We start from the raw sequence: 22,293 nt of genomic DNA, 5'->3' as shown, positions 1-22,293 counted from the left end.
TGAGGGAGGTGAGACGGGGGGGGGGGGGGGGGGGGGGGGGGCCTCCCTGCCCGCGCCCCTCCTACTCCCCACGCCGACCTGGCTGCCACCCCTCAGTCTTCCCCCAAAAGAAGAGAGTCGCAAATAAGAGGCTTCCTTCGCTCGCCGACGCGCCCCGAGGATTCCAGAACTCCTGGCAAGCCCCACCTCCCCTCAGGTCTGACCCCTCCCCCCGGAGAAAAAGACAAACAAACTAAAACACACACACACACACACACACACACAGACACACACACACACACACAGACACACACACACACACACACACACACACACCTCTCAGTGCCGTAAGGTGCGGCTCCCGCCCTGGCCGGAACCTTGGCTGTGCTGGGCTAAAGCTCCAGTGGTGTCAGTCGCAGTACAGAAGCAGCATGAGGCAGGAGTGAGAGAGGTACCAAACCTCCTAAGAGAGGGGGAGGGAGGGAGGGAGAGAGGTGGTGAGAGAGGAAGAGGGAGGGAGGGAGGGAGGGGGAGAGAGAGAGAGAGAGAGAGAGAGAGTGGGTGAAGGGGGGGCAGAGAGAGGGAGAGAGAGCGCGTGCAAGCACTAAGGAGCCGCAGCAGTTGGAGGAGTCAAAGGTTCCCCGTGACGAAAGCGCGATCACTCCCCTTCCCTCCTCACACTTACACACTCCCCTTCCCTCCTCACACTTACACACTCCCCTTCCCTCCTCACACTTACACAGTCCCCTTCCCTCCTCACACTTACACGGTCCCCTTCCCTCCTCACACTTACACAGTCCCCTTCCCTCCTCACACTTACACACTCCCCTTCCCTCCTCACACTTACACACTCCCCTTCCCTCCTCACACTTACACGGTCCCCTTCCCTCCTCACACTCACACAGTCCCCTTCCCTCCTCACACTTACACAGTCCCCTCCCCTCCCTCATTCTCTCCCTCTCTCTGCCCCGCACGGCCCGGACCTCCCCCGCTCCTCCTCCCCTCCTCCCTCCCTGGGGCACCTCTGTGTGTTTTTCCGTCCGCATGCCCGTCAGGCGTGTCCCCGGTCTGGGGCGGCCTCCGGCCAAACGCGGGGAGCAGAAAACCCATCGAGCGCACTCAGAGCGGCCCTCCAGTAAACACAGGCCGGAGAAGTGCTGACTCTCCTCCCGCACGTCTGCCAGAACAGCACTCTCTCTGTGCTAGGGGGAGGGGAACTGGGACCAGCCCTCGGCTCCATGCGACCGCAGTGCACTTTGCGAGCGATTCGAAACGAGTAGGCTATTCCATTTCTCAATTCTCTCTCTCGCTGTCTCCCTCGCTCCGTCTCCGTTTCTCTGTCTCTCTCATCTGCTTTCCGCGGAAGACGACGGGAGCCGACGGCCCGAGCCCTTGACCCGCTGCCCGCACAAACAGTCCTTTGCTTTCCCGAAGAGTGCAGTCAGTTCGCGGGGAGCAGTCGGATCGGGGCGCAGCCAGATCGGGGACACCGCGTCCGACCCCGCGCCCCCGTTTCGCATGCCGTTCCGACCGCGGGCCCCCGGGACGGAGGAGCGCAGGCTGTTCCCCGCTCGTCCCCGCAGTCGCGCCCCGGCCCGGCGGCGAAACCCCCTTTTTTCCCACGCTCGGGGGTTTACCGAAGCTCGCCCGGGCCGCTCGCTCGCTCCAGTGTGACGAACCCGAAGACGACGCAGAGCTATTAAAAGCGCGCCGGGCGGGATCAGCCGGGCGGGATCAGCCGTCCCGGACGCGCTCCGTTCTCCACTTGTGTCATTTCACACGTATTAATGGGATGCGGCAAGAACAAAAACAACTCCCCGCCTTCGCATATCAATCAAGCGACGAAAATGAAAAAGGAAAAGACAATCAGAGAGCGTCCTTTAGGCCATGTGAGATTATGTGAGATGATTATAAGAGATTATGTGAGATGAATCCTATTCGTTCTGTTTACAAGCTAATTCGCTATGTAGGAGAAGCGCGTGTGTATTTGCGTAAAAGTGTGTGTGTGTGTGTGTGTTTGGAGAGAAGAGCAAAGCAGGCATCCAGAGGCGATTAAGTTAAAGAGACCTCCCTGTGCACACGTGCCCCCCGCTTCCATTCAAACGGGACAGGGGTGCGGCCCGCCTCCCCATTTTCTGCTTCAGCGGCTTTTACCACTTTGCCCAGTGGGACAGAGCACCACATGGGGAGGGGGGTGGGGCACCGGGGGGGGGGGGGGGGGTGTTCTGGGGTTAATCTGAGGGCACAGTGAGTGGAGGGGGCCATCTGGATGGCCCATTGAATAGGCGGCTGGAGGGCAGTCCCCTCCAGGCGACACACACACACACACACACACACACACCTTCACAGTGAGTGCCCAGAATGGGGAGGGGGGTGTATGGGGGCAGCCCTACGAAGGGGGAGAGGCAGGCGGGGGGTGTAGGGGCAGGCCCAGGATACGAGAGTGGGGGGGGGCGGGGGGGGGTTAGGGGGGGCGTGAGGGGGACAGAGACGGGGCCTACGCAGCAGACGTTACCCCACACCCCGGGCAGATGGCCGATAAAGGAGGAGCCCGGAGGCGAGAGAGAAGGGCGTTGGGGAGGAAGCAATAACGCAAAACGAAAGAATGGCGATGGTGACGAGGGCGATGGAGGAGGGCGCGCGGGGTCAAGCGCTCCCCTCTGCTCTCCAGACTTCAGAGCTCTCTGTTTACACAGGGCAACTGGTACTGGGACAAAGGACGCCGCCGATCCGGGCCGGGGACCAGATCACTGCTGCCGCCACACAAAGATCCCTTTTAACGGACGCGCTCCTCAGCGTCGCAGACAAAAGGGAGCTCCAGAGAGCCTCTGTGCAGTTCTTCTTTCCAGAGATGATCAAGGGGCGAGAGAGAGGTGTGAGGGAGGAGGAGGAGGAGGGGGAGGAGGGGGGAGGGGGGAAAGGAGCCGTCCTTCAGTTCATTAGGTGGCGCCGGTTTAGACGCGTTTCTCCTCCGCCTCACCGAGGGACAGCGTGAGCTGGAGTCGCTGCGCTGCCGGTGAGATCTGACGGGGACCGAGATGAAAGAAAGGGAACAGCTAATGTAGGGGGGAAAGAGACGGAATAAAGGAAGATGAAGAAAAAGATAAAATGAGAGAATGCAGAGGAGCGGGGGAAGACGACCCCCGCTGGGTTGAAGAAGGGGCTGCGAAGCGTGTGAAACCCTGCCACACTCAGAAAGGCGCAGGGACGAATTCGACCAGCGAACTGAATTCAGCTCATTAAATGTACGACCGGTTTTCTGAACCTATTTAGCAAAGCAGGTAAATTGCACCGCCAATCCAAATTAATTTACAACGGGTGCAATTACAGAAGAGGCCACCAAGTTAAAAAACTAGTTTTAGCAAAAGAAACGTGCTTTCGACCATTCGTATAGCCAAAATAAAAGGGGACATAGCAAGAAGAGCGGGAGCAAGAAAACTTAAAATTCAGAGAGAAAGAATTAAATGTTTGTACAAGGAAACGTTATCAAATGAATCTATATTAGATCAATAGGCCTACGTCACCCCAGGAAAGGAACCCACCAGAAAAGTTAACTATAGAACAGCATTTTACTTCACAATCAGCTGAAGTTACACAACTGAAAGTCATTACCCGGGTGTCAGACATCTTAGTCACTGGTTAAGATGCAGTGGTATATGATAAGGAACCGGCATGTACCACATGTACAAATAAAAGTTAGGGGCAGTGAATGGAGGTGTAAAATGTGACGATGAGACCATGAGAATAAAAATAGTAGTAGTTGCAGCACTAGTTGGTGTTTTGTGGTTGTGGCTTTTACTTGTGGAAGCTGAACTCCTTGTTGTCATCATTATCACCGCAAACGGTTAGCGAGCATGACGTAAACAAAGGGTTTTTTGGTGCAACACAGATCACTGGCTGATATGGAAAGCAATGAAAGAATTCTGTTAATCCGTCGCATTCATCTTCTCTTTTGTTCATCCGTTTTCTCTCGGTTGAATGCGTCCCATTCGCTAATCTCCCCAATTCTGTGAGGACGCGCCGTGAAGTCATATGCAAATACAGATTTGCATATGTATCGCATGCAAAGGCACGGAGGAAAATGGCCGCTGAGCACGCCCCATTCTGAGCGCTCGCGGAACCCGCTCCGCGGCTCCTACCCAGAGAGCCTCGCTCGGCCTCCCGCCGTCACATTGATCGCGCCTCGCAGGAGCATCCTCTCCCAGACGACAAGGCTCGAACCGCCGCGCGGCGAAGACACACCTCTCTCATCGTCTCTCTTCACTGGGGAGACTGCAGGCAGCGCACAGCAGGCCCCCGAGCGAGGGCCGCGGCTTCTCCAGCGCCTTCCACAAAGCCCCCCCCCCCCCGGCAACCCCCCCTGCGCCCCCGCCCCCCCTCAAACCATCCCCCACCCCACCGCCGCTCCATCTAAGCCGCTGGAATCTTCCAACCGCTTCCAAGAAAGCAGCTAAATACAGTACAGAGGGCTTAATCTTATTAGAGAAGTGAATCAATGTTCTTAAGAGTACGGGGGTGAGACGGCGCAGAAGTCGAGGTTCGGGAAAGTCGGGGATAAACGGGGAGCCGTTTACACAAATATGTTCCGCTACGCCTCTCCCGAATCGCCGAGCGGCCCCTCTCCGACCTCCCGGCGCAGAAAATCAATCCCGCGGAGCAGACAGACCCGGGCTCATCGCTGATACCCGAAAACTGCAGCCAGCCACTCCACCTTACAGAAACAATCACACATCAAAAATACGATCTTAATGTGAATTTCATTAATGAATTGTGTTCTATTAAAGTATCAGGGACATATGCATGTCCGGATTAGAGTATGGAGCATCAGGTTTCGGTCAGTGAAAAAAATCCTGAGAAACTAAGTAATACCTTACTTTTTTTTTTTTTTAAAAACCTCAGAGTTTCTAAAATGATCAACAACAAAAAATTATTTTTAAAAATGAGCCCGGATCTGAAGTACTAAACGGCAACTCAAAGTCACTGGGTAAAACGCTGCACACACTACACTGCGGACAGATTGACCGGATGCCTTACCACACACTAGCGCACAGCTGTCCGTCTGAGCCAAATGCAGTGGGTTGCCCGGGCCTGCTGCCAAGCGAGGTTAAACGAATGTGAGGCACATTCTCAGTGCGCTCACCCTGAAACTCTGAGTAGGTAAAGCAAGGGGACCGGGCACAGCGTTTCTGCTAGCCTGCTAGCGTGCTAACTGAAGGGACGCCGCACCAGAACCCGGGGCCTTACAGCCAGGCCCGGCCGGGCCCGCGCCGCGTTCAGCCGAGCCGCATTAATCACGGCACCGGCGAGGCACCGCCGGGGGGGGGGGGGGGGAACCAGGAAGCGCCGCCGACCGCAAACCCCTTCCTGACAGGAAACGGGCCGCCAAAGCGCATCCTGCCAGAGCGCTTCCGTCGCAGCCAGGGCTGGTTGGAGCGACGCTCCCCGCGCCGCTGCTGCCGCCTCCCCGCTCCGCTCCGCAGATGAGGCGGTTTTGTTCACACGCCCTTCCAGTGCGGAACCCTCCCGCTCTCCCTCGCTCTATTTTTACTTACTCCTTTTCGCTCGGCGCTCCTCCCGTGCAGTCTGCGTCTCTGTTCCTGGATTTAAAGGGCTCACAACGGGCTTTATCGGAGTAAGAAAACATACACTCCCCTCCCCCGCCGATAAACAAATATCCTCAAAAAGAATATGCACTCTCCTCCTCCTATGTTTCCATAAGGAAGACCACTGAACCCACCGTTTCCTCTATCCGTTCTTTCCCCGTCACTGCTTTTTTCCCCCAAACACTTTGTGAGAGGCTGTCTGATTTGTTTACAGGGGGTGCGAAGGGGGTGAGGGGGGTTGTTTGAGGATGATCGTTTAACCTAATTTACGAGCAGTCGCTCGGCCCCTCCCCCTCCCCCGCAGGAGGTGATCCGCGTCGGACGTCGGGTGAGCAGCCTACTGGCCTTCCCCGCATGCAGACCATCAGAAACCACGCAGCACTCTCCGGGCCTAAAGCAAACAGACAGCAGCAAACAAATGGAACCTGTCATATCCGCCAGCCCACGTGAACCACGCACAGGCAGACATGAAAGTACGCCACACCTCACAGCTTCAACATCCTGAAGGTGCCAGAAATCAAAATAAGAGTGATTTTTCTTGGGTCCTTTCTTTTTTTTTTGGAAGTGGCGAACAGACACACTTCATGTTTGATTACATGGGTAGAACAGAACAGGGAAAACCCAAGCATCTAAAATCCTGGCAACAGACTTAACTGAGCTTAATAGCAGCAGGGGACTTGGATAGCCTGTGACCTTCACGAGACTTCTGTCACACACTCAAAAGTGCAGCATGGCACTGGCGAGGGGGGATTGTGGGTAATTACGCTTCAGTGGATGGGAATACTGCCCACGGGCCCGCAGTACAGGAGTTAGGCTGGTTGGTAACATGACCTACAGCTTCGGTCAGCAGCCAACCTCTTTGAAATATTTAGTGAAACATTGGATCCCCTTACATACCACCCTCAGATCTCATTCCCAGCCCTGTCCGGAATACTGGCCAGGGAGGGGGAGGAGGAGATCTGGGTGAGGATCATTACCACTGGGTCGGTAATGAGCCCATAGCACTATCTATTTACTTAAAAGAAGCCATTTTCCTGGATGGCTCATATATTCCGTGACCCACTGCAACCGTAACGATTTCTCAGCTCGTTTCAACAGCGACCGTGCTCTTTGCTTAAGGCTAAAACGGTAGCGCCACACAGGACTGGAACCCGTGACCCTAAGGCGCTCCAGAGGCGGGGTGCTGATTGCCAAAGCTCCACCAAAACGTCACGCGTGTAATGGACTTCCATCTGTTTAATAAAACGCACGTCTGCTTTGTTTTCTGCCACTCATCTGGGGACTCCGGTTTTAATTGAAGCTGATGTTCCCTGACAGTGGCCCAGATGTTGAAAATTCAGACTTGGCGGGAACGGGGGAAATCGAGAGGGGTTTCGGAAAGGGAAAATGTCACTGCTCATTAACGAGTCACATTTTCATTAAACAAAGGCATAATTGAGCCGTTTGATGGCGAAATCTGACATTTCAGATGATTACATGCATTGAGAAGCAATTAGCAAGTGTCAACAAAGAGTTTTAGCGTAGAGAGGGAAACTAACGAGTTAACGAGAACTAAATACTCAAAACAAACTAGAACTAAAACATCCTCTGCTACTAGACTGCTAAGACGCTAATCTCTACAACCCACCTTCAGTAGACTGCTAATAGGCTAGATAAAGCCAGTGTGCAGAATGCCTTGAAGTACTCCCTGGAGTAAAAACACTATAGAAATCAACTGTAGTTGTCACTCCAATTCATGCTCCCACTTCAGATGGTGACAGATCTGGGAGGTGGGAGGTGTGGGGGTGGGGGGCTCACTGGGTAGTCAGTGGGGTGGGGGGGTGGTTAATGTGAAAGTACTGAAAAACAAAGAATCCTAAATCTGTTCCTGTGATCTGCCACTACTTTTATTGACATTATAAGTGCTGTTGCTGCAGCACCATATACTCTGAGCACGACTGTTGGTCATCAGCAGTAGCTGCACTAGTAGACTACTACTACTAAATACTACTACTGATAATAAGAGCAATGATTATGAATGAAGTTGTGCACTCCCTATCTTCCTCTTCAGTTGCTCTGTATTTAAACCAGGCTCTATCTCCCCCTCACTAAATACCATAGGCCATGAAGGACCTATAAACTGAATAATGCAGTCATCCCCTGTTCCTCAGTACCCTACCATTCAGCCAAATCACTCCCACACGCTTCTCAGAATCTCTCTAATCGTTCAGAGTAAGCGTCCTGAGCTATGGACTCCCTGTGACATTTAAACTGCCTGACTAATTGAGCTCCCAGATACTCTAATGAGGACGCAGCACAGCCCAGTCAGCAGAATTTACTCCATCTTGTTCGGAGCCCGAGGAGTCGGCCAACAGATTAAACTATCGCCCAATTTGTTGAACTCTCGCCTCTTACTCATGCGTGCATGATGAGCACTGGGCAAGTTCCCAAAAAGAAAACAATCCCAATTCCTCATTGCAACAACCAATGGACACTCAGGGTTTGCAGTTTCTTCTACAGACAAAGTATACAAACAATACTGATATGGTGAATGCCATATCAATAATCAAATAAAATGACTGCTGAATTTGATATTGAGTTTGAGGATGTCATTGGAGAACACCAGAGAAGACTTTGCTGCAGAGAAGGAAAACCAGGCAAGAGATATGACAAATTCTGACACACAAAGAACTGAAGAGGTTAAGGCAGATTGATCAATATCCTGTTAAGGAAAAAAAAATATTTTTCTGCTTAGAGGATTTAAGATGGATAATCTGCCGTTACCATGACAACATGGGGAAAGATGGCACAGATAAGGTATCATCTGTTCTGAGAAATCTCCGAGAGTTTCCATGAACAGGGGCAACCTAAGAAGAAAGGAAGGGGGGTTAAAAAAAAAAAAAACAGCGGTAAATAACGGCAGGTGTAAGGAGCGAAACCCCACCCTCTCTCACCCCCAAAAGCCCCACCGTGTTTCGCTCACATCTCCCACGCAATGACTGCTCCGGAGAATCATGCGAGATGTCTGTTCATTCCTCCTCCTCTTATTTCCCTCTCGCCGCAGTGCTTCATGTGATCTTCCCAGAGGCCCCCGAGGAGGGGGCAGGAAACAACGGTCTGTAAACTAACTTGTCATGTGACCTTTCCACCCACACCACTTTTCTTCCCCATCCGGCTGGGCGCTGGGGTTTTTATGCAAGTCGCACGGCGCTGAGTGCGTAAATTTCAATATGGGGGACAGGGGGGGCTGCGATGGAGGCTTCCACTGCGAGCGGCTAGCGGACGCCGGCTGCGGGCCTTGTGCCTACGTGCTACATATTTTAAACTGTGACCTTCAGCAGGAAGGGGAAATGTGTTATACTGACAAAATCTCTCTCCAAGACCATAATCTTCATCATCCATCCCAGCAGTATGGTTAGTCAACTATGAAACAACAGCCAAAATAGCAATGGGATGCTTTATAGGCCGACACGCTGTCAGCGTAAAACACTGTCGGTAGTGAGGCGAAATAAATCAAAAACCAACAGGCCACAGAGGTAATTTTCTCGGTTCTTGCTGACGCCCCGCCACCGCACGCGTACACTCCCACTCTCTCTTTCACCGTGGTTCACAGTCCCCGCGCAAAGGTGACCCTTACTGAAATCAATAGGCATGGCCTGAATTCATCAGAAAAACAAGAGGAAGCAAAGTAACATGACACTAAACAGTGGAAGCAAAATGGCTGCCCACAGTTCCTACTGTGTGTATGTGACAAAATGAAAGAAAATACACGTGAATAAATGGAGTGGGTAGACAGTGAGAGTATGAAAAATGATTGAAAAGAGACAAGGGAACAAGAAGAGTGTTTCGAAACTGTAAACTTGCATCCTTACATTTTCTTTACAAAGGAAACTACAAATTTGCACACAAAATCATAAAGACATGCTACATCCTCACATTTTACTGCTTGCCTGTCATCATTAATACAGCCTAGTGTGCCTGCCACACAGGCAATTAGCAAGCGCTTAAACTCATTATTCCACCTGTCTTGTGCAAAAGAAAACCTCAAATCAAGTTAGGCAGAACGCTTCAGCCCGTCTCTTGACCTCCAACTAATTAGCAGGTGTACTAGCTCACAATAAGAATTCAATACTGCTTCAAAATCAGGCAAAAAAGAAGAGAAATTATAGCCTAAGTGCCGACTCTTCTCTGTCAAATTCCTTCCATCAAATAAAAGGGCAATTACAGCTACAAGACTAAAGCAAGTCAATTTACCTGCTAGGCACTTGAGAACATTTAGCCGCTGAGACGAGAGAAAGGCGAAAGGGAGCAGGAGCTCACTTGTGAAACGCAGGAGCGCTGAAAGCCCGGCCCTGAGGGGAGGTGTGAGCGAGATGGAAGAGGGGGCGGAGGCGCTATTCTTCAGCGACAAGAATGGAAACCCGCCCGCCATCTCCACCCAATAGCAGCCCAAACCGGCGGAGCTCGATAACCTCTTCCTACGCTAGTGCCTCCGAACTGATGATCCCAGATTGCGACTTCCCTTTTCCCAGCATCGCTTCGCCCTGCGGCCTGGCGCGCTGCTCGACCCCGGAGCGAAGCGAAATGATTCGCCTCTAAAAATACCGACGGACAGTCGCCAGCCGATCTCGGTGTGGGCGCGCCCCTGCACTACAGGAGAACGCAGCGTGTGGGCATGTTGCTTATGAGACTCCATGGAGGCCCATTGCAAATCACAGCCACTGTCCTTCCAGCAACAGGGCAGACCTCACATACAAGCCTGCTGATTGGAACCGGTCAACAGACACTGATGAGGTCATTTTAGATTCAGGGATATGATCTATACCACCGCGGTCTTACTGAAAGTGCTGATGCTTGAGGTGAGGAGAGTGTCCACGTCAGTTTGTCAGCACGTCTCCAGACCCATATAAACCAATAAACCACTGTCCTCAGCCCTGGAGAGAAAGGGTTAATACATTAGTCATCACACTGACAGGTGGCTGTCAGCTTTTCAGCTAAATCATCCATTTCGTTCCTCTCTTGGTCACCTGACACATTCGCCAACGGGCTCCTCACCACCGAGCGGCCATTTCCCGCCAGCGGCCCAGCGACAGCGCACAAGGACGGGCGCGAAACCGCCAGGCTCAGCCGTGCGCGTGCAGATTCCGCAGATAATTTAAAAAATCCCTGTCTGGGAAATTCTCTCCCCCCCAAAATGGCTTCTTTATCAGAAACACAATCTGCAAGAGAAGCGCTTACTGCCCGGGATTACATGGTCATCACCTGAGCTGAAGACGGCTCAATTTTCCCCATTTCGCAGCAACGGACGTTTTTTCGCTTCTCGGTACCGGCAGGCATTTCCGGCAGAGCGTTTACCGAATGCAGACAACCACGGCCCCTCGTTAAACAAAACGAGTGCGCATCATTTCTAGGCCAAGGTGCCAAACCTTTAGTTACCAGGGTTACATGCAAAAAAACATCCTGTGACTACTCCCCTCACCGATGCTGTTTTCTGCTCACAGAATACTGACTGTTCTCTTTAGCGCGACTCTTCCTCACTCCTCCATTGTCCATCCTGACAGCTCATGCCTGCATGCATATACCAGGTTTACTACACTCTTGTGCTCCAAGTCCTAGGTCTCTCCGCAGGGCTCACTACCCCTGTACTCTCTGTAGTACCGACACCCCCTCTCTGCTTTCTACACCTTCTGCAAAAAAGGTACACTCACTCCCCAACACCCACCCCAGGCCTACACCCCCTCCGGCCCTGCATTTATCCTTCATCCTCAGAGGACTGCTGAACATTGATCCATACAACAGCAAAAAATATTTGACACCAGATAATAACTTCAACAAAGGGGTGGAAAAACATGTTCATTAAGCCAAAATTTAAAGCCTCCACATTTTAACACAAATTGGTGCATAGACCACACTACCAGAGTCAGAAAGGAGCCGGGCTCAAATGAAGGACAGAATGCAATTAGTCATGGAGGAAGCACAGCTGAACCGGCCATGCCTTTTAAGTTAATATTGCTCATTAATTTATCAGCCTTAACTGAGGTTCATCATGTCCCCAAAAAAATGATTAAGGAAAATTACTCGGCAGCACCGTGAAGCACATGCGTACGTTTTTGCCTTCCAGAGCCCTCTTCTGCACTTACAAAGAATATAAAGCATCCGCGTCGAATAAAAACTACACGCTGTGAATTCTAAACGACTTCTGGCTGCTTTCGCCGGCGATATCGGCCTCGTGGGCTCAGTGTTTTGCACCGCGCGTGAATTTGCCTTCCATATTTCTGCAGTCAGGGGTGGTGAGGGAGTGCTGCTGCTTGCAGCTGGGTGTGCGCGCGAGGCGTTCGACGAGCGTCCTTCAGCAGACTTTAAAACCCATCTCCCTGCTCACCTCTTCGGGCCCTCTGATTACAACTGAAGGGGAAATGGTTCTGTCAGGGTGCCATAAATTTTCAGGCTGGTGCAAGGTGCATAATGGGGATGAGCTCTTCGGCCCCATAGGCTGAAAGATATATTCTCTCAGTGCACTTTGATGTCTGGTGTTCTTGTGTTCAGTGCAACAAAGCTCATCTTACACGGTTTCCTATGCCAGGATTTCTTTGTTCAGTGATCCAGTTCTTTGCATGCCTTCTTTCAGGTACACTCTGCCTCGGTGCTGGTCACATGTGGTTTTCCTACTATCATCTGTGTTAGCTTCTAGCTACTTGTGTATGATGACCACACCCCTTACATGTAAGCTCCTCACTAGTACAGCCCTGTGTCTGAGACTTGTGGTCCACACTCGTACAGCTCAGTATCAGAGATGTAGGGCCCCAACTATTAAAGCACTTAGGTTTCAGGTATAGAGTCCTCTCCAGCTCACTGAGATGCAAGTCCCTCACTAATGTAGGTCAGTTTCAGATAAAGGTCCCTCTCTAGTGTAGCTCAGTGTTCTTATAAGTTGAAGTGGGCACTGAGCTTCAGAGCAATTTTGCAAGACGCTTTGTAGTATGTGTCGTGTGATCGTGTGCAGCTGGGCTTCTGGATGTTCACTGCATTCTGTAAGCTGCTGCATGCCATGTGTGAGTATGAAATTGAGTCCTTAATACAACTACTGTAAAATTTTGCAGTCCTAAGCAATTCTACATTCATTCACAAATTGATACTCAACGGCGCTCTGGCTTCTAGTTTCTATGACACATTTTAAATCATTGTACATGATTCATTCTTACATCAGTGGCTCTCATCAGCTGAAAACACTGCATTTTACGTGACCTCTTTTCTTAATGGCTTATTCCAGGATGAACTGGGAAGATTTAGCACTGGAAGTTGGAGGACAGAGGGTTAGACCTCGGTAACAAATAATGTGACTAACCAGCGCATAATAATAAATCAAAAATAAAAAAAACTTCCATTACACAAATGCAAGAATAATGAACCTCAACGTTTTTGCAAGTGCAAGCAGACACATTAAATCAAAAGCTGCTTTGGAGGCCTGCTGTTTGACTGGGTATCTACTCACATGTTGGATTCCACTCCACACCGAGGGAACGAAGACTCCAAACAACACAAAAACAAATCACGTTTCAACAGAGAAACAACAGCGCCCGCCTGCTGTTGTCTAAATGCTAATGAGGGCTCTTCAGACAAACGGGGTTTAGTCATTAGCAGAGAGGAGCTTGGCTTCGCAAGAGTCTGTTTTCCTCGCTGTGTTTGTTTCCAATCACTGGGCAGGCAGATGAAGAAGCATCCCCGTAAAGCACTCGACACTTAGCCATGCGCTCGTGTTGAGGACCACCCAGGTCACTGTACCCACGCACTCGGACAGTCACAACCTATTTAAAGAAGTTTACAGCTTAGACCCTCAACACTGGAGAACCACAGGACCTGCTGGTTTTTGTTTCCACATTAAGAACTGTAAATAACTGAGACCAGGAAACCAGATGAGGTAAGCAAATAGCATAATAAACTGTTTTAATTGATCAACCAAAACCAGCAGGCCTTGTTGCTCTACATCAGGGCTGCTGAACCCTGTTCCTGGAGATGTACCGTCCTGTAGGTTCTCTAACCTTTCTAACCACACATGGTTCTACTAATTTACAGCTCAGCAACATCTCTTGCTGTTGAATGAGGTGTGCTCTATTAGGGTTGGGGTGAAAACATATAGAACAGTACATCTCCAGGAAAAGGGTTGAGCAGCCATGATTACATATTCTACTTTCTATTTATGATGAAGATGGCTCTGGTGTTCTGGTCCAATGGCAGAAGTGTGCTCATGTTCCCATCACAATAATGGTTCCAATTTAATTATGCCCTGACCAGAGACCAAGTGGAGAGACATGGGTAACTCCATTGATGCATCCTTATAAGGACACCTGAGGACCCAAGCACACCCATCCCACCCTTTGACAACACCCCCCAGTGTAGATGATGGATGATGTAATGTTCCTGCTCACAGTTCCCTGCCTGGTTGACGTGAGGACGTGACGCGCTCCGGTCGGCTCTGCTGACACATCCGATCAGCGCTCCTCAGCATACTGCCCCGTTCGTAGCTGCTCGACGCGCTCCGTCACCATCCGCCTCCCCCAGTAATGAAGCCATCTTCCCGCCAGCCGCCACCTCCCTCCTCCTCCTCCTCCTCCTCCTCCTCCGCAGTCATCCTCTGCTGCTCAGCTGTTCACACGCACAGGGGTCTACATTCACCCCCACGCTGCACTTCCCTCTTACTTCTGCCGCTTCCAGTTTTAAACCACAAGTCACAAGCTGGTGTTCATGACACAGGTAACGAGGTTGGGAACTGAAGAGTAAGGGAGGTCATGTTACAGGAAGTAGAGCACCCCATAGATGTCATTTGTAGGTGAAGGGCTAGACTTTTGTTGACCCGTTAGTCCCCAATCAGTCGGTGATTCAAATCAGCTTTGAATATCTGATGTGCCAATTTCCATTTGTACCCAAAGAACAGACTGAGACGGAATGCAAATACCCAGCTGTGTCCCTGTACAGTTATCACAATTATCATAACTCTGCTATAAATAAAACCTTTCCCCGAACAGCTCTGGTGTCTGCCAGCGACTTTTGACCGTGGCGCTGTCTCTGCCTGACAGAAAAGCTTTCTTTCCCGATCACGGGGAAGAGAATCTGGGTGTTCACCGCAGGTCGCCCCAATACTGTGCAGAGTGGGAGGGGCTTCAGACTCACTTGGACCCCTCCCACTCGGCGCAGAATCGCCTGAGGCAAGCCTTGGTAAATTGCATCGCAATTGACACTCCCCTGATGCCCCCGCACACCGGCACCACCCGGTGCTGAAGATGTTAGCCTGATAAAGGGGATGAGGCTTGCTCGTTCCACCTAGCCCTGGAAATGGCTTCAGGCTGGTACACACTCAACCATGCCCTGTCAGAACGATAAGATGCAGCAGAAACTACCCATACGTGCTTCCACAGCAAGACCATTTATATTCTGATGAGGGTCCCAACAGAGTATTAAAACAAGTGCAGCGAGACGAAAGGCCAGAACATATGTAGCGGCTCTTGCCATTTGAAGACGCAATTCTGAAAGCATTTATGGAAGTGTGATGACTTTATAGCTCAAGTGAAGCAGTCAAGGTCTCAAACTACCAGATCTTTTCTGCATGATTGTCCGGATTTCCACTGCATTTCACATAAGAGAGCAGTGGCAGTCAGCATTAAGGAGCTCAAGTATCCTGTGTGCGTGCTTGTGTGCATTTGTGTGTGTGTGTATGTGTGTGTCCGCATCTGTGCAAGCTAGTGAGCTTGTTCGTGCCACTGCCTGTCCCCGCCTGTGTGTAAGAAACAGTGTACGGATGTGTCGGCTGCATGCAAGATGTGATGTGTACAAGACAGTATGGGTACGCCTGTGTATAAGAATGTGTGTGGTCTATGGTGAGAGACAGCACAACTACACAGGTATGCATGTGTTCTTGTGCAAGTATGCGTGTGTGTGTGTGTGTGTGTGTGTGTAAGCATGTGTGTGTCTCTTAACTCCTAGGTACAGTCATCTTTCCTGCAGCTGGCATTCCTCCCCTTATTCACAGGTGACCTTGCATGATCTTTTGGATATATGAGGACTTGAACTGCTGTGGTCAGCAGCCACAGGGGCTGTCATCTGTGTCCTGTCCCCTTTCTTTTAAACCTCGGCTGCACACGTGCCCACCCACACCCCCATACCCACACAGGCACACAGACAAAAATGCAGACAGTCAGAAACAGACAGACACACAAACATTCTGTAACACGTACACCCAAATACATACAAAAACACACACACACACACACACAGGCAGACAGAACCCCCCCCCCCCCCCCCCCCACCAATCTCAGTCTATGTTAACTGGAACTATCGGTCATGGTTAACAGTTCAGGTCTATGATATTAGCACTTCAGGCAACATGTAAAAAGCTACAGGGCTCAGGCTTCTGAATCTAAAGATGATCAGGCCTAATCCTAGCTGATGAAAGACTGTCTGTTCGATGGGGGTGCGCTCGTGTGTGCGGCTGTTTGTGAATTATTTATGGGTCAAATGACGGGCCACCCAGGAACAGTGTTTGTATCAGGATTACAATAGTGCGGTATCACCAAAGAAGTTAGCCGAAAACAAAAGTAAATTCTACCACACAGCTAATCTTTAAACACCTATACCCTACCAATAACATTATTATCAGACAAGGAAAAAAGAATGAGTAAGTTATAGCCAAGGAGGTCAGAGAAGCCGTGGTGCAGTCTAAAGAGGTGGGTCTTCAGTCCATGTGGGAAGATGGATGACTTTCTGCTGTCCTAACTGCAGTGGGAAGCCTAACTCCGGACTAAAAGTGTTCAACTCAAAGATTCTATTAAGACACCGACATTCCTCAATTTAACGTCTTTTTTGTACCAACTCTCTTCCCCTCACACGCCACAGTAGGCCTAATGTCTCCTTCAGTTCCACCTTTGAGCTTTTGCCAGTTGGGTCCACTCAGGCATGCATGTAATAATGAGCCTTCAGTTTCCAGGGTAACTTAAGATGTCAATGCAGAAACATGGACGTTGTCTGTGAGTATTGTCCTCAATAGGTGTTGCTTTTTTTGATTAACTGAAGATTTTGTCTTGGTCCTACATTAGAAATAACCTATGGGGACTCAGAGGATCAAAAGAGGTCGTTCTAAATATTAATCACACTGATTGGATCAGTGAATCCCTACCGTGTAGGCTGTTAAGTTATCGCCTAATTAAATAATGAACTGAAAGGAGACAACGAAGCCAATTTTAGCTAAAAGACCGAATTAGAAGAAATAGCGCTTCTGTTCAACGTTTTATTTCAGCGAACTGCCGTAAATAACACAACCGAAACGTAAACTGCATCTTGCCGAACGCCGAGGTGAAGTTGGTGAGTTAACTCATGTTGTTTCACAGATTAAACTGTCCGGTTACACGAAAAACTGACCGAAAGCGAAGCGCGAGGCGATATTATTGCAAGTGTCTTCCGATTCCATTCGCTGCTTCGCGCAAATTTAAAAGGAAATCAAATAAAGTCGATTGTAGCCTACTTACGTTTGTGAGTGAACAGTCGCTGCAATGGATGAAGTTTCTTGATGAAAAGCTTTGGTCGATGTCCGCGTATGTATCCTCTGTTGAAACAGTTGCGCTTTTGCTACCTAGCAGTAAATATCATTATGCGCGCTGTCGCTAAAATCGTCTGTTTGTGTCCCCTCATCCGTACCGCAACACAAAGCTGCGCACGACGACCGTCTCTTTGTTGGCTGAGCGTTGAAAGTCATTTTGTGGATGTGGCCATTCATTCATGCTTCCCTGACAGACGCTGATTGGACGCGTTCTGGAGAAAGACGGGCAGAGGTGATGACTGCTGGGTTAGTTTGGAGTAAGAAAACCCTCCATGTCCTAATGTCTGCCTTGTTTCTAGAGTCTCCACTTCGGTGAGCTGTCGAGCCTGCTAAATCGATGCTCTGCTAAACCTATTCTTGGGCAACCGAATAGCCTACTCACTTCTGATTTCTTTGAAGACGGTTAAGGTAGGCTAAATGTAAATCGATAATGTGTTGTTAATGCTATCCTACAGACTGGAAGCGTATCCCCAACAGCGCGAAACGATTTATTTGTCAACAAGTCAAAATATACCATAAGGTCACGACTTGGGTAATGACTCAGGACGCCAATTATTTGGCCAAATCCATATCCTTGATCATGAAAATCTATAATGCGATCTATTTGCTTGGCCTATCATTAGCCTATGTTAGCATCGTGGGCCTATCCGACTTCTAGAAGGATGCTCTCTCACCCAAAATCTTCTACCGCGGTCTTTTCCTGTACTACCCTGCAGTGCATAAAGTGCAGATTATAAAAAGCGAGGAAATTGATAAACGTTCCACAACAGTCCAGCATGAAACGGCACACGTTTTTTTTGTCAGGGCTTCTCTTCAACATTTCAGGGATCAAAATGACATAACGCCAAATAGCTAGATAACGAAAAGACTCAAGCACAGCAATAGGCCTAGCTTTAGATTTTATGGCTGTAGGAATAATCAAATGCCTTACGAGATCATGCTCATTTAAATTGAGAAATTTTACACTTTCCACTGCGTGGCTCTTTCAGTTAACTGTGCTTAGACCCCATGTCAATTTTCTATTGTAGTTAGCTAACAGTCTCATGTTGAGAGCTGTTTCTCCTGTTATCCTTTGGTGTTCTATTTCCCCATCACTCACCTTTACCTCTGGTGTAGATTATAGCCTAACTCTGCATCCAGGCCCTTTCCAATTTATACAGACTGTTTCGCCTAATTAACACACTATGCTACGCTATATTAGCGTATAGTCTAAGTGCTAGGTCTGTTCATCTAGGTCTGTTCAGAGCTGGTTTTTGAGCTTCAGGAAAAGGTACACTGGTCTTTTCCATGCGTTGGTGAGGCACAGGGAGTAGAGGATGGCTAGAGGTGTCCTGCTTCGTATGATTGGAAATGCACATTTCCAACAACATGGGTGTATTTCTGCCCTTGCCCAGAGCAGTTATTCAACGGGCATCTCCATCCGACATTCCATTTCCTTCCAGGAAAGGGCAAGGTGCCACACGTGTGCTGTCACGGATCGAGAAATGATTTGTGCAGGGAAAATAATATGAGAAAAGGCTCCCCTGTGCACACACACACACACACACACACACACACATGCACAGACACATACACACTCCTCTCGGGGCCCCCTGGACCTGCTGGTGCCCGCAAAAACTTTCCCTGTTATACCCCCTTAACTCCGCCCCTGCACGTTTAAGAGCAAAAATATGTTCAGGGTGGAAATATTTGTCTATTTTGTATTGTTGACTGTTTAGATTTTATTGTTTAAAACACAATAGGAATAGGAATTTTAGGAAACCAGGATTAGTTTTAAAACCAGTTTTGGGTGACCCTATATGACCATGTGAAATAGCCTGAAGTATGAATTTTATCATGAATATTATCTCTGGACTGGTTTTGCATTGAAGACCTGTCTGTCAGCAAGATGAAACCTCATCGTCCCACTTCCTCAGCATGCGCTTAATGAAACATGTTTAAAATAAAATGCATTTTAATTAATTTTATTACTGACATATACAGATGTATAATGTATAATATACATTTGTCATCCATACATAAATTTGATGTGTGTTTCTCTTCTCTATAGTTGACTAACGGCCTGATTTACTAAAACCATTAGCATGTGCAAAACCTTTTAGCACATGCTAAACCAATAACATGACCAGCGATTGGTCATGATATTTGTTTTGGACCAATCATTGGTTGTGTTATTAGTTTTTCACATGGAAGAGGGGCTTTGTAAGTCAGGCCCTAACCCTTTTTAGCTGTTGACACCTTGTAGCCCTGGGCATCAGGTAGGCCTATTTTCTGCCATACTCAATAAGCTATCCAGGGCCAGCTTATTCATTGATAATCCTTATTCATTCAAGATAACTTGAGCTGACCTATAGGATCGCAGCCCATTTGTAAGGGTAAGAATTGCTGAGTGCATCTGACATCATTGTGTTCTTTACATGTGTTCTGATTTTCGTGTAAAGATCAGTTATCCATCTAGTGGTATCTTATTTTATTACAATAAAATAGTTTTGTTAGTTTAAATTTACACTTATCAATTGTAAATGAGGATCTATGCCTTCTTGGCGATGCCACATTTTTGTTTGAGGCCTACTTAAACTTTTCTCCACTGCCGTGTGCTACTGTGGATAAGAGTGTCTGGATTTTTTTGCTGTTTCACGATTACTATCCCTTTGGAAATGGAACGGATCAATCCATCCATCTGAAAGAATGACTGTGTAGGAAACAAACTTTAATGTTGACTGCCCAGTTCTTTCGGACTTCAGACTTGCAGGCTTTCCTTTTCTGTTCACTCTTCTTTTATTAATTCATTGGTGTTGATACCGAGAGCTGTATGCCAGCATCCAAAAAGCTTTTTGAATAGAACTTGAAAGGGCTGATTGGGCTCGTGCAGCCAAAATCACTGGTTCTCTGTCCAGTAATGCATCCCATAAAATATCCGGATCATGCCAGTGCCAATTGGGGCTGGCACCCTCAGTGGAGAAAGTACAGTTGGTTGGGAGAGTTACAATCGGATATTTTCCATCTCATCGCAAATTTGTGACTCTTTTTCTCTAAGTTGATGCCTGTAGTATGACTGTGCAGTCATCCTGCGTAATAGCTGTGTCGCTTCACTGGTAAACAACGGAGTGGAAAGAAATGGTGGGTGGCAGCCCAGGGTGTGGGAGACGCGTGACAGCCTGCAGACTCCCAAACTGAGGGTGATGCAGTGGATAAAGAAAGAATAAAGGCAACAGAATGCCTTTATAAATGTTAAACTGTTGAGGCCTGCACTGTCATACATTTTCTGGCATATCTTCCACGTGTCCAAGTCATGTCTTACAGAAATGGAATGTACAGCAATATATTTAAATAAAATATATTTTATTGCATGACTTCACAAAGGGCAGATATACAAACTGTTGCTACTTTCAGATATCGCAGTACATATCTTTTTTCTAAAATGCACTATTGTAATTTCACATTTTTCCAGAAGTCCACATTTCCAATATTTGCAGTATATAACATTTCTATAATTGTTGGTGGATTAGAGTTTCAAAAAGTTAATTGTCCCTCTACTTGAGGATATATGTGAATTGCATTGGTTGGTCTATGAACATATAAGAATAATGCAAAATGTACCATATTGAGACCAGCTATTCTTCCTCAAGTTAGACTAGATTGAAGGACTGTGCTGACACCTTGTGCACGTGACAGGGAACTGCAGTTCCTTTGGAAAAAGTACTTATAAAGTGGAAACTGGTAACGTGTATATGCTGTCATTAATTCTGCTATTTCATCTGTTGGCCCCATTTCCATTTTTTTCCACCCTTAAGGCTAAAATGGCCATATCTCAGTCAACATTCCATGAGGCGGACGTTTCAGATCGTATTTAAAGCAGATTGCAAAATATGACAAATTGGTCAACAGGGGGCGCTACAAATGCCGAAAATCTGTTTCTCAGTAATGGACTGACAGTCATGAAATCCATGCACTAGTTCAAAATAAAAGTTTGGTCATGAGTGACAAATGTGGGTGTGACTTATTACATAATACCTTAAACTTTTAAAATACTAAATCAATTTTATTGTTTTATCTCAGTCCCTGAATACAGCAGAAACTTCATTTAACTTTCAAAATGCAATGTTGCGTGCTTATCAAAGATACCAGACCTCAGAACAAACAAGTGTATTGTTCTTGAGTTACAAAATACATGTCAATACAGTCAATGGGCTACATTCGCTTACATTGTATTTCTATTCGGAGTAGTGCATTCCAATCGCTTGTTTTCTCTCCTTCCATCTCTCCCGCGTCCTTTCCTCGCTGTGTCCTACCTCATAATGATAACATAATGTATAATATAACATTGAAAATTATAGGGCTTGAACCAACCAATCGCGGTTGCGGCTGTATAATGTAATTACTCGAGACTGCAGTTATTATTACCGCTCTCGATGTTTTGAATGGAGTTATGATGTTTTCTTATGCCTTTGATCATTGGCTGTGTTGCCATTTTACTGTCGTGTCTTTGCTGTATTTTGTGTATGTTTTTCGTTGTTTTTTAACGGTTTTATGTAGCTACACACCTGCCTATAACAAGAATTTATCCGAGGAGCTAATAAAGCTGACTATGAATGAAAATTATAAACCTACTATTGTGCTCACTAATTTTGCATCTGAATTTCTCCTGGCAAGTGAAACAATGCAGTCTTACCAGTTTGTAAACTAGTTTTCATGCTTTGACTTTCATATAGGCTAATAGCCTACCGCTAACATTACCTAGTATGGTTTGACTGTGACGTATCTAGACGAAACTGAAAATTAAGGCAGGTCTTTACTATTAGCCTAGCTATATCCACGTAATAGGCCTGCAATTTATGTAAACGCAACGATTTCGAACTCAACGGGGATGTTATAATTACATAGCTCGCAAAATACATTTAAAAACGTGCATTTAAAGTTAATAAACGCACTTATTAAACGAGTTCATTATTGGTGGGATGATCTACACTAGGGGAAACACTTTTGACTGCATACACCAATCAGCTTGTGTTTTATTGAATATAAACATTAATCTGCCGCTGTCGTCTGCAAATGCCTTGCCATTACGATATTGTAAAATGAGGAGATGAATGATCGAAATGGCTGAGGAGAATTGTAATAATGAGAAGGAAAGAAAACCGGGCG

At 48.0% G+C, this 22,293-nt stretch overlaps 1 protein-coding gene across 4 annotated transcripts in view; it reads right to left on the bottom strand.

The window, feature by feature from the left end:
• Window positions 1–17,536, bottom strand: part of LOC118229061 (SPRY domain-containing SOCS box protein 4-like) — a 35,770-nt gene extending 18,234 nt beyond the window's left edge. For 2 of the 4 annotated variants that reach the window (XR_004765604.1, XM_035420728.1), the window contains exon 1: window positions 17,078–17,536. The gene's annotated coding sequence lies outside the window, so the exon portion shown is untranslated. Of the gene's footprint in view, window positions 1–315; window positions 453–13,987; window positions 14,205–17,077 lie in introns of those variants that run through there. The other 2 variants (XM_035420729.1, XM_035420730.1) reach the window with 2 other exon arrangements.
• Between the last annotated feature and the right edge of the window lie 4,757 nt (window positions 17,537–22,293).

Source organism: Anguilla anguilla, chromosome 6, assembly GCF_013347855.1.
Source record: "Anguilla anguilla isolate fAngAng1 chromosome 6, fAngAng1.pri, whole genome shotgun sequence".
Classification (NCBI taxonomy): domain Eukaryota; kingdom Metazoa; phylum Chordata; class Actinopteri; order Anguilliformes; family Anguillidae; genus Anguilla; species Anguilla anguilla.
This window is presented reverse-complemented; position numbering and strand designations above follow the sequence as displayed.